This window comes from Hyla sarda, unplaced genomic scaffold (assembly GCF_029499605.1).
Source record: "Hyla sarda isolate aHylSar1 unplaced genomic scaffold, aHylSar1.hap1 scaffold_66, whole genome shotgun sequence".
Classification (NCBI taxonomy): Eukaryota; Metazoa; Chordata; class Amphibia; order Anura; family Hylidae; genus Hyla; species Hyla sarda.
Window position 1 is genome coordinate 652,526 of NW_026610675.1, and position 14,880 is coordinate 667,405.

Below are 14,880 nucleotides of genomic sequence, written 5' to 3' on the forward strand. Positions count from 1 at the left end.
GCACAACAATAATAACCACCATATAACCGAGCACAACAATAAAAACTGCACCATATAACAGAGCACAACAATAATAACCACCATATAACCGAGCACAACAATAATAACTACACCATATAACCGAGCACAACAATAAAAACTGCACCATATAACAGAGCACAACAATAATAACTACACCATATAACCGAGCACAACAATAAAAACTGCACCATATAACAGAGCACAACAATAATAACTACACCATATAACCGAGCACAACAATAAAAACTGCACCATATAACAGAGCACAACAATAATAACCACCATATAACCGAGCACAACAATAATAACTGCACCATATAACAGAGCACAACAATACTAACTGCACCATATAACAGAGCACAACAATAATAACTACACCATATAACCAAGCACAACAATAAAAACTGCACCATATAACCGAGCACAACAATAATAACCACCATATAACCGAGCACAACAATAATAACTGCACCATATAACAGAGCACAACAATACTAACTGCACCATATAACCGAGCACAATAATAATAACTGCACCATATAACTGATCACAACAATACTAACTGCACCATATAACAGAGCACAACAATAATAACCACCATATAACCGAGCATAACAATAAAAACTGCACCATATAACAGAGCACAACAATAATAACCACCATATAACCGAGCACAACAATAATAACTGCACCACATAACAGAGCACAACAATACTAACTGCACCATATAACCGAGCACAAGAATAATAGCTGCACCATATAACAGAGCAAAACAATAATAACTGCACCATATCACCAAGCACAACAATAATAACTGCACCATATAATCAGGCACAACAATACTAATTGCACTATATAACCGAGCACAACAATAACTGCACCATATAACAGCACAACAATAATAACTGCACCATATTACCGGGCACAACAATAATAGCTGCATCATATAACCGAGCCCAACAATACTAACTGCACCATGTAATCGAGCACAACAATAATAACTGCACCATATAACCAAGCATAATACTAACTGCACCATATAACAGAGCACAACAATAATAACCACCATATAACCGAGCACAACAATAATAACTGCACCACATAACAGAGCACAACAATACTAACTGCACCATATAACCGAGCACAACAATAATAGCTGCACCATATAACAGAGCAAAACAATAATAACTGCACCATATCACCAAGCACAACAATAATAACTGCACCATATAATCAGGCACAACAATACTAATTGCACTATATAACCGAGCACAACAATAACTGCACCATATAACAGCACAACAATAATAACTGCACCATATTACCGGGCACAACAATAATAGCTGCATCATATAACCGAGCCCAACAATACTAACTGCACCATGTAATCGAGCACAACAATAATAACTGCACCATATAACCAAGCACAATACTTACTGCACCATATAACTGAGCACCACAATAATAACTGCACCATATAACCGCGCACAACAATACTAACTACACAATGTAATCGAGCACAACAATAATAACTGCACTATATAACCGAGCACAATACTAACTGCACCATATAACCGAGCACAACAATAATAACTGCACCATATAACCGCACACAATAACTGCACCATATAACCGAGCAAAATAATAATAACTGCACCATATTGTCAGGCAGGCTGGAGGTGGATCCTCTGTGTCAGAGAGGGATTGGCGTGGACCGTACCGGGGGACCGGTTCTAAGTTGCTAATGGTATTCACCAGAGCCCGCCGCAAAGCGGGATGGTCTTGCTGCGGCGGTAGCAACCAGGTTGTATCCACCGGTAATGGCTCAACCTCTCTGACTGCTGAGACAGGCGCAGTACAAAAGGACTAGGCAAGAGCAAGGTCGGACGTAGCAGAAGGTCAGGGCAGGCAGCAAGGGTCGTAGTCAGGGGCAACAGCAGAAGGTCTGGAACATTGGCTTGGGACATACACTAAACGCTTTCTCTGGCACAAGGCAACAAGATCCGGCAATGCTGGGAAGGGGAAGTGAGGTTATATGAGCAGGGAGCAGGTGGAAGCTAATTAGACTAATTGGGCCAGGCACCAATCATTGGTGCACTGGCCCTTTAAATCTTAGAGAGCTGGCGCACGCGCTCGCCCCAGAGAGCTGAGCCGCGGGCGCCAGAACGTGACAGCCGGGGACCGGGACAGGTAAGTGGCTTGGGATGCGATTCGCGAGCGAGCGCGTCCCGCGATGCGAATCGCATCCCCGACGTCAGTGTCAGTGCAGCGCTCCCGGTCAGCGGGTCTGACCGGGGCGCTGCAGAGAGGAAAACGCTGCGAGCAGGGACCCGGAGCGCTCGGCGTAACAGTACCCCCCCCTTAGGTCTCCCCCTCTTTTTTTCTCCTTGTCCCTTCAAACGAGACGAGAACATAGGGGGAGACTCTTGAGTATCCTTTCGGAAAAAAGAGAAGTCCTGGGAAGCTACATCAGCGGCAGGCAATCCAGAAGAAGTGGGAATGGGGAGGGGGGGCAGAAGGTGAAGCTTGTCACGGGGCAGAGTGTTACCAGGAAGGGGGCTATGAGGAGCAGATGTGAGGCATCGTTTGTGACAAGCAGGACCCCAATTCTTGATCTCCCCGGTGGTCCAGTCAAGGGTGAGAGAATGATGTTGGAGCCATGGCAGACCAAGGAGGACTTCAGAGGTGCAGTTGGGCAGAACAAAAAATTCAATTTTCTCATGATGCAGTCCAATGCTCATAAGCAGGGGTTCTGTGCGGTAACGCACAGTGCAGTCCAATTTTACTCCGTTGACAGAAGAAATGTAGAGCGGCTTGACGAGACAGGTCACTGGGATGCTGAACCTATTAACAAAAGAGGCCAAAATAAAATTTCCAGCAGAACCAGAGTCCAAGAAGGCCACAGCTGAGAAGGAGGAGTTGGCAGAAGGAGAAATCCGCACGGGCACAGTGAGACGTGGAGAAGCAGAATTCACACCAAGGGACGCCACTCCCATGTGAACAGGGTGCATGCGTGCGTTTCCCAGACGTGGAGGACGAATAGGGCAATCCACCAAGAAATGTTCGTTGCTAGCGCAGTACAGACATAAGTTTTTATCTCTGCGACGAGACCTCTCTTCATGGGTCAGGCGAGACCGATCCACTTGCATAGCCTCCTCGGCGGGAGGCACAGGGGTAGATTGCAAAGGATACTGTGAGAGAGGTGCTCAGAGATCAAGGTCTTTTTCCTGGCGGAGCTCCTGGTGTCTTTCAGAAAAACGCATGTCGATGCGGGTGGCCAAAAGGATAAGTTCAGACAGGTTAGCTGGAATTTCTCGTGCGGCAAGTACATCTTTGATGTTGCTGGATAAGCCTTTCTTGAAGGTCGCGCAGAGGGCCTCATTGTTCCAGGCTAGCTCTGAGGCAAGGGTACGAAACTGGATGGCGTATTCGCCTACGGAAGACGTTCCTTGGACTAGGTTCAGCAAAGCAGTTTCGGCAGAGGAGGCTCGGGCTGGCTCCTTGAAGACACTACGGACTTCAGCGAAGAAGGACTGGACTGTGGCAGGATCATTGCGGTCCCAGAGCGGTGTGGCCCTTTAAATCCTAGAGAGCTGGCGCGCGCGCCAGAACGTGACAGCCGGGGACCGGGACAGGTAAGTGGCTTGGGATGCGATTCGCGAGCGGGCGCGTCCCGCTATGCGAATCACATCCCCGACGTCAGTGTCAGTGCAGCGCTCCCGGTCAGCGGGTCTGACCGGGGCACTGCAGAGAGGAGAACGCCGCGAGCGCACCGGGGAGGAGCAGGGACCCGGAGCGCTCGGCGTAACACATATAACCGAGAACAACAATACTAACTGCACCATATAACCGAGCACAACCATACTAACTGCACCATGTAACCAAGCAAAACAATACTAACTGCACCATATAACCGAGCACAATACTAACTGCACCATATAACCGAGCACAATACTAACTGCACCATATAACCGCGCACAACAATAATAACTGCACCATATAACCGAGCACAACAATAACTGCAGCATATAACCGAGCACAACAATAATAACTGCAGCATATAACCGAGCACAACAATAACTGCAGCATATAACCGAGCACAACAATAATAACTGCACCATATTACCGAGCACAACAATAATAACTTCAGCATATAACCGAGCACAACAATAATAACTGCACCATATAACCGAGCACAACAATAATAACTGCACCATATAACCGAGCACAACAATAATAACTGCAGCATATAACCGAGCACAACAATAATAACTGCACCATATAACCGAGCACAACCATACTAACTGCACCATGTAACCAAGCAAAACAATACTAACTGCACCATATAACCGAGCACAATACTAACTGCACCATATAACCGAGCACAATACTAACTGCACCATATAACCGCGCACAACAATAATAACTGCACCATATAACCGAGCACAACAATAACTGCAGCATAAAACCGAGCACAACAATAATAACTGCACCATATTACCGAGCACAACAATAATAACTTCAGCATATAACCGAGCACAACAATAATAACTGCACCATATAACCGAGCACAACAATAATAACTGCAGCATATAACCGAGCACAACAATAATAACTGCACCATATCACCAAGCACAACAATAACTGCAGCATATAACCGAGCACAACAATAATAACTGCACCATATAACCGAGCACAACAATAATAACTACACCATATAACCGAGCACAACAATAATAACTACACCATATAACCCAGCACAACAATAATAACTGCACCATATAACAGAGCACAACAATAATAACTACACCATATAACCGAGCACAACAATAATAACTACACCATATAACAGTGCACAACAATAATAACTGCACCATATAACCGAGCACAACAATAATAACTGCACCATATAACCTAGGACATCATGACACGTAGTGACGGCGCTGGTCCTGAGCTGTGTTTGGCGGTGGTTCTTGGTTGTGCAGTGATGACGGTTCCAGCTCTCACATTCCTTACATGTTTCTTCCTCCGACTCCACATTTCTCTGTATTTTTATGGGTGATAATTACGATTTCCAGATGTCGGGTGTCGCAGTCAGTGCTGGGGCTGAGCGTCAATGACTTCAAAGGACATTTTATGGGAGCGGAGACTAAAACTCATGTGCAGGTGGAGTGTCAGCTCTTCTACCAAATGTTCAGCCTCGGGGAGCAGACAGGGACAACTTGTATGTCTGCTTCTGTACATTGTCCCATATGTACACCATAAAAATACCGCTACATCTGACCCCAGGAGCTCACAATCTAATCTCCTATCATACAATGTATCACCCCCATCATTCCTGACCCCAGGAGCTCACAATCTAATCTCCTATCATACAATGTATCACTCCTATCATCCCTGACCCCAGGAGCTCACAATCTAATCTCCTATCATACAATGTATCACTCCCATCATCCCTGACCCCAGGAGATCACAATCTAATCTCCTATCATACAATGTATGACTCCCATCATCCCTGACCCCAGGAGATCACAATCTAATCTCCTATCACATACAATGTATCACTCCCATCATCCCTGACCCCAGGAGCTCACAATCTAATCTCCCATCACATACAATGTATCACTCCCATCATCCCTGACCCCAGGAGATCACAATCTAATCTCCTATCACATACAATGTATCACTCCCATCATCCCTGACCCCAGGAGATCACAATCTAATCTCCTATCATACAATGTATCACTCCCATCATCCCTGACCCCAGGAGATCACAATCTAATCTATCATACAATGTATCACTCCCATCATCCCTGACCCCAGGAGATCACAATCTAATCTCCTATCACATACAATGTATCACTCCCATCATCCCTGACCCCAGGAGATCACAATCTAATCTCCTATCATACAATGTATCACTCCCATCATCCCTGACCCCAGGAGATCACAATCTAATCTCCTATCATACAATGTATCACTCCCATCATCCCTGACCCCAGGAGATCACAATCTAATCTCCTATTACATACAATGTATCACTCCCATCATCCCTGACCCCAGGAGATCACAATCTAATCTCCTATCATACAATGTATCACTCCCATCATCCCTGACCCCAGGAGATCACAATCTAATCTCCTATCATACAATGTATCACTCCCATCATCCCTGACCCCAGGAGATCACAATCTAATCTCCTATCATACAATGTATCACTCCCATCATCCCTGACCCCAGGAGATCACAATCTAATCTCCTATCATACAATGTATCACTCCCATCATCCCTGACCCCAGGAGCTGACAATCTAATCTCCTATCATACAATGTATCACTCCCATCATCCTTGTCTCTGGGAGCTCACAATCTAATCTCTTATCATACAATGTATCACTCCCATCATCCCCGACCCCAGGAGCTCACAATCTAATCTCCTATCATACAATGTATCACTCCCATCATCCGTGACCCCAGGAGATCACAATCTAATCTATCACATACAAGGTATCACTCCCATCATCCCTGACCCCAGGAGATCACAATCTAATCTCCTATCATACAATGTATCACTCCCATCATCCCTGACCCCAGGAGATCACAATCTAATCTCCTATCATACAATGTATCACTCCCATCATCCTTGTCTCTGGGAGCTCACAATCTAATCTCCTATCACATACAATGTATCACTCCCATCATCCCTGACCCCAGGAGCTCACAATCTAATCTCCTATCACATACAATGTATCACTCCCATCATCCCTGACCCCAGGAGATCACAATCTAATCTCCTATCATACAATGTATCATCACTCCCATCATCCCTGACCCCAGGAGCTCACAATCTAATCTCCTATCATACAATGTATCACTCCCATCATCCCTGACCCCAGGAGCTCACAATCTAATCTCCTATCACATACAATGTATCACTCCCATCATTCCTGACCCCAGGAGATCACAATCTAATCTCCTATCATACAATGTATCACTCCCATCATCCCTGACCCCAGGAGCTCACAATCTAATCTCCTATCACATACAATGTATCACTCCCATCATCCCTGACCCCAGAAGCTCACAATCTAATCTCCTATCATACAATGTATCACTCCCATCATCCCTGACCCCAGGAGATCACAATCTAATCTCCTATCACATACAATGTATCACTCCCATCATCCCTGACCCCAGGAGATCACAATCTAATCTCCTATCATACAATGTATCACTCCCATCATCCCTGACCCCAGGAGATCACAATCTAATCTCCTATCATACAATGTATCACTCCCATCATCCTTGTCTCTGGGAGCTCACAATCTAATCTCCTATCACATACAATGTATCACTCCCATCATCCCTGACCCCAGGAGCTCACAATCTAATCTCCTATCACATACAATGTATCACTCCCATCATCCCTGACCCCAGGAGATCACAATCTAATCTCCTATCATACAATGTATCATCACTCCCATCATCCCTGACCCCAGGAGCTCACAATCTAATCTCCTATCATACAATGTATCACTCCCATCATCCCTGACCCCAGGAGATCACAATCTAATCTCCTATCATACAATGTATCACTCCCATCATCCCTGACCCCAGGAGCTCACAATCTAATCTCCTATCATACAATGTATCACTCCCATCATCCCTGACCCCAGGAGATCACAATCTAATCTCCTTTCATACAATGTATCACTCCCATCATTCCTGACCCCAGGAGATCACAATCTAATCTCCTATCATACAATGTATCACTCCCATCATCCCTGACCCCAGGAGCTCACAATCTAATCTCCTATCACATACAATGTATCACTCCCATCATCCCCGACCCCAGGAGCTCACAATCTAATCTCCTATCACATACAATGTATCACTCCCATCATCCCTGACCCCAGAAGCTCACAATCTAATCTCCTATCATACAATGTATCACTCCCATCATCCCTGACCCCAGGAGCTCACAATCTAATCTCCTATCATACAATGTATCACTCCCATCATCCCTGACCCCAGGAGATCACAATCTAATCTATCATACAATGTATCACTCCCATCATCCCTGACCCCAGGAGATCACAATATAATCTATCATACAATGTATCACTCCCATCATCCCTGACCCCAGGAGATCACAATCTAATCTCCTATCATACAATGTATCACTCCCATCATCCCTGACCCCAGGAGCTCACAATCTAATCTCCTATCAGACAATGTATCACTCCCATCATCCCTGACCCCAGGAGATCACAATCTAATCTCCTATCATACAATGTATCACTCCCATCATCCCTGACCCCAGGAGCTCACAATCTAATCTCCTATCATACAATGTATCACTCCCATCATCCCTGACCCCAGGAGCTCACAATCTAATCTCCTATCATACAATGTATCACTCCCATCATCCCTGACCCCAGGAGATCACAATCTAATCTCCTATCATACAATGTATCACTCCCATCATCCCTGACCCCAGGAGATCACAATCTAATCTCCTATCACATACAATGTATCACTCCCATCATCCCTGACCCCAGGAGATCACAATCTAATCTCCTATCATACAATGTATCACTCCCATCATCCCTGACCCCAGGAGCTCACAATCTAATCTCCTATCATACAATGTATCACTCCCATCATCCCTGACCCCAGGAGATCACAATCTAATCTCCTATCATACAATGTATCACTCCCATCATCCTTGTCTCTGGGAGCTCACAATCTAATCTATTATCACATACAATGTATCACTCCCATCATCCCTGACCCCAGGAGATCACAATCTAATCTCCTATCATACAATGTATCACTCCCATCATCCCTGACCCCAGGAGCTCACAATCTAATCTCCTATCACATACAATGTATCACTCCCATCATTCCTGACCCCAGGAGATCACAATCTAATCTCCTATCACATACAATGTATCACTCCCATCATCCCTGACCCCAGGAGCTCACAATGTAATCTCCTATCATACAATGTATCACTCCCATCATCCCCGACCCCAGGAGCTCACAATCTAATCTCCTATCACATACAATGTATCACTCCCATCATCCCTGACCCCAGGAGCTCACAATCTTATCTCCTATCATACAATGTATCACTCCCATCATCCCTGACCCCAGGAGATCACAATCTAATCTATCATACAATGTATCACTCCCATCATCCCTGACCCCAGGAGCTCACAATCTAATCTCCTATCATACAATGTATCACTCCCATCATCCCTGACCCCAGGAGATCACAATCTAATCTCCTATCACATACAATGTATCACTCCCATCATCCCTGACCCCAGGAGATCACAATCTAATCTCCTGTCACATACAATGTATCACTCCCATCATCCCTGACCCCAGGAGATCACAATCTAATCTCCTATCATACAATGTATCACTCCCATCATCCCTGACCCCAGGAGCTCACAATCTAATCTCCTATCATACAATGTTCACTCCCATCATCCCTGACCCCAGGAGCTCACAATCTAATCTCCTATCACATACAATGTATCACTCCCATCATCCCTGACCCCAGGAGATCACAATCTAATCTCCTATCACATACAATGTATCACTCCCATCATCCCTGACCCCAGGAGATCACAATCTAATCTCCTATCATACAATGTATCACTCCCATCATCCCTGACCCCAGGAGATCACAATCTAATCTCCTATCATACAATGTATCACTCCCATCATCCCTGATCCCAGGAGATCACAATCTAATCTCCTATCACATACAATGTATCACTCCCATCATCCCTGACCCCAGAAGCTCACAATCTAATCTCCTATCATACAATGTATCACTCCCATCATCCCTGACCCCAGGAGATCACAATCTAATCTCCTATCACATACAGTGTATCACTCCTATCATCCCTGACCCCAGGAGATCACAATCTAATCTCCTATCATACAATGTATCACTCCCATCATCCCTGACCCCAGGAGATCACAATCTGATCTCCTATCATACAATGTATCACTCCCATCATCCCTGACCCCAGGAGATCACAATCTAATCTCCTATCATACAATGTATCACTCCCATCATCCCTGACCCCAGGAGATCACTATCTAATCTCCTATCACATACAATGTATCACTCCCATCATCCCTGACCCCAGGAGATCACAATCTAATCTCCTATCATACAATGTATCACTCCCATCATCCCTGACCCCAGGAGATCACAATCTGATCTCCTATCATACAATGTATCACTCCCATCATCCCTGACCCCAGGAGATCACAATCTAATCTCCTATCATACAATGTATCACTCCCATCATCCCTGACCCCAGGAGATCACTATCTAATCTCCTATCACATACAATGTATCACTCCCATCATCCCTGACCCCAGGAGATCACAATCTAATCTCCTATCATACAATGTATCACCCCCATCATCCCTGACCCCAGGAGCTCACAATCTAATCTCCTATCATACAATGTATCACTCCCATCATCCCTGACCCCAGGAGCTCACAATCTAATTTCCTATCACATACAATGTATCACTCCCATCATCCCTGACCCCAGGAGATCACAATCTAATCTCCTATCACATACAATGTATCACTCCCATCATCCCTGACCCCAGGAGCTCACAATCTAATTTCCTATCACATACAATGTATCACTCCCATCATCCCTGACCCCAGGAGCTCACAATCTAATCTCCTATCATACAATGTATCACTCCCATCATCCCTGACCCCAGGAGCTCACAATGTAATCTCCTATCATACAATGTATCACTCCCATCATCCCTGACCCCAGGAGATCACAATCTAATCTCCTATCATACAATGTATCACTCCCATCATCCCTGACCCCAGGAGACCACAATCTAATCTCCTATCATACAATGTATCACTCCCATCATCCCTGACCCCAGGAGCTCACAATCTAATCTCCTATCACATACAATGTATCACTCCCATCATCCCTGACCCCAGGAGATCACAATCTAATCTCCTATCACATACAATGTATCACTCCAATCATCTCTGACCCCAGATCATCACAATCTAATCTCCTATCATACAATGTATCACTCCCATCATCCCTGACCCCAGGAGATCACAATCTAATCTCCCATCATACAATGTATCACTCCCATCATCCCTGACCCCAGGAGATCACAATCTAATCTCCTATCACATACAATGTATCACTCCCATCATCCCTGACCCCAGGAGCTCACAATCTAATCTCCTATCATACAATGTATCACTCCCATCATCCCTGACCCCAGGAGATCACAATCTAATCTCCTATCACATACAATGTATCACTCCCATCATCCCTGACCCCAGGAGCTCACAATCTAATCTCCTATCATACAATGTATCACTCCCATCATCCCTGACCCCAGGAGCTCACAATCTAATCTCCTATCACATACAATGTATCACTCCCATCATCCCTGACCCCAGGAGATCACAATCTAATCTCCTATCACATACAATGTATCACTCCCATCATCCCTGACCCCAGGAGATCACAATCTAATCTCCTATCATACAATGTATCACTCCCATCATCCCTGACCCCAGGAGATCACAATCTAATCTCCTATCATACAATGTATCACTCCCATCATTCCTGACCCCAGGAGATCACAATCTAATCTCCTATCACATACAATGTATCACTCCCATCATCCCTGACCCCAGGAGATCACAATCTAATCTCCTATCACATACAATGTATCACTCCCATCATCCCTGACCCCAGGAGATCACAATCTAATCTCCTATCACATACAATGTATCACTCCCATCATCCCTGACCCCAGGAGATCACAATCTAATCTCCTATCATACAATGTATCACTCCTATCATCCCTGACCCCAGGAGCTCACAATCTAATCTCCTATCATACAATGTATCACTCCCATCATCCCTGACCCCAGGAGATCACAATCTAATCTCCTATCATACAATGTATCACTCCCATCATCCCTGACCCCAGGAGATCACAATCTAATCTCCTATCATACAATGTATCACTCCCATCATCCCTGACCCCAGGAGCTGACAATCTAATCTCCTATCATACAATGTATCACTCCCATCATCCCTGACCCCAGGAGATCACAATCTAATCTCCTATCACATACAATGTATCACTCCCATCATCCCTGACCCCAGGAGATCACAATCTAATCTCCTATCATACAATGTATCACTCCTATCATCCCTGACCCCAGGAGCTCACAATCTAATCTCCTATCATACAATGTATCACTCCTATCATCCCTGACCCCAGGAGCTCACAATCTAATCTCCTATCATACAATGTATCACTCCCATCATCCCTGACCCCAGGAGATCACAATCTAATCTCCTATCATACAATGTATCACTCCCATCATCCCTGACCCCAGGAGCTCACAATCTAATCTCCTATCATACAATGTATCACTCCCATCATCCCTGACCCCAGGAGCTGACAATCTAATCTCCTATCATACAATGTATCACTCCCATCATCCCTGACACCAGGAGATCACAATCTAATCTCCTATCATACAATGTATCACTCCCATCATCCCTGACCCCAGGAGATCACAATCTTATCTCCTATCATACAATGTATCACTCCCATCATCCCTGACCCCAGGAGATCACAATCTAATCTCCTATCACATACAATGTATCACTCCCATCATCCCTGACCCCAGGAGATCACAATCTAATCTCCTATCACATACAATGTATCATCACTCCCATCATCCCTGACCCCAGGAGCTCACAATCTAATCTCCTATCACATACAATGTATCACTCCCATCATCCCTGACCCCAGGAGATCACAATCTAATCTCCTATCATACAATGTATCACTCCCATCATCCCTGATCCCAGGAGATCACAATCTAATCTCCTATCACATACAATGTATCACTCCCATCATCCCTGACCCCAGAAGCTCACAATCTAATCTCCTATCATACAATGTATCACTCCCATCATCCCTGACCCCAGGAGATCACAATCTAATCTCCTATCACATACAGTGTATCACTCCTATCATCCCTGACCCCAGGAGATCACAATCTAATCTCCTATCATACAATGTATCACTCCCATCATCCCTGACCCCAGGAGATCACAATCTGATCTCCTATCATACAATGTATCACTCCCATCATCCCTGACCCCAGGAGATCACAATCTAATCTCCTATCATACAATGTATCACTCCCATCATCCCTGACCCCAGGAGATCACTATCTAATCTCCTATCACATACAATGTATCACTCCCATCATCCCTGACCCCAGGAGATCACAATCTAATCTCCTATCATACAATGTATCACTCCCATCATCCCTGACCCCAGGAGATCACAATCTGATCTCCTATCATACAATGTATCACTCCCATCATCCCTGACCCCAGGAGATCACAATCTAATCTCCTATCATACAATGTATCACTCCCATCATCCCTGACCCCAGGAGATCACTATCTAATCTCCTATCACATACAATGTATCACTCCCATCATCCCTGACCCCAGGAGCTCACAATCTAATCTCCTATCATACAATGTATCACTCCCATCATCCCTGACCCCAGGAGCTCACAATCTAATTTCCTATCACATACAATGTATCACTCCCATCATCCCTGACCCCAGGAGCTCACAATCTAATTTCCTATCACATACAATGTATCACTCCCATCATCCCTGACCCCAGGAGCTCACAATCTAATCTCCTATCATACAATGTATCACTCCCATCATCCCTGACCCCAGGAGATCACAATCTAATCTCCTATCATACAATGTATCACTCCCATCATCCCTGACCCCAGGAGACCACAATCTAATCTCCTATCATACAATGTATCACTCCAATCATCTCTGACCCCAGGAGATCACAATCTAATCTCCTATCACATACAATGTATCACTCCCATCATCCCTGACCCCAGGAGATCACAATCTAATCTCCCATCATACAATGTATCACTCCCATCATCCCTGACCCCAGGAGATCACAATCTAATCTCCTATCACATACAATGTATCACTCCCATCATCCCTGACCCCAGGAGCTCACAATCTAATCTCCTATCATACAATGTATCACTCCCATCATCCCTGACCCCAGGAGATCACAATCTAATCTCCTATCACATACAATGTATCACTCCCATCATCCCTGACCCCAGGAGCTCACAATCTAATCTCCTATCATACAATGTATCACTCCCATCATCCCTGACCCCAGGAGCTCACAATCTAATCTCCTATCACATACAATGTATCACTCCCATCATCCCTGACCCCAGGAGATCACAATCTAATCTCCTATCACATACAATGTATCACTCCCATCATCCCTGACCCCAGGAGATCACAATCTAATCTCCTATCATACAATGTATCACTCCCATCATCCCTGACCCCAGGAGATCACAATCTAATCTCCTATCATACAATGTATCACTCCCATCATTCCTGACCCCAGGAGATCACAATCTAATCTCCTATCACATACAATGTATCACTCCCATCATCCCTGACCCCAGGAGATCACAATCTAATCTCCTATCACATACAATGTATCACTCCCATCATCCCTGACCCCAGGAGATCACAATCTAATCTCCTATCACATACAATGTATCACTCCCATCATCCCTGACCCCAGGAGATCACAATCTAATCTCCTATCATACAATGTATCACTCCTATCATCCCTGACCCCAGGAGATCACAATATAATCTATCATACAATGTATCACTCCCATCATCCCTGACCCCAGGAGATCACAATCTAATCTCCTATC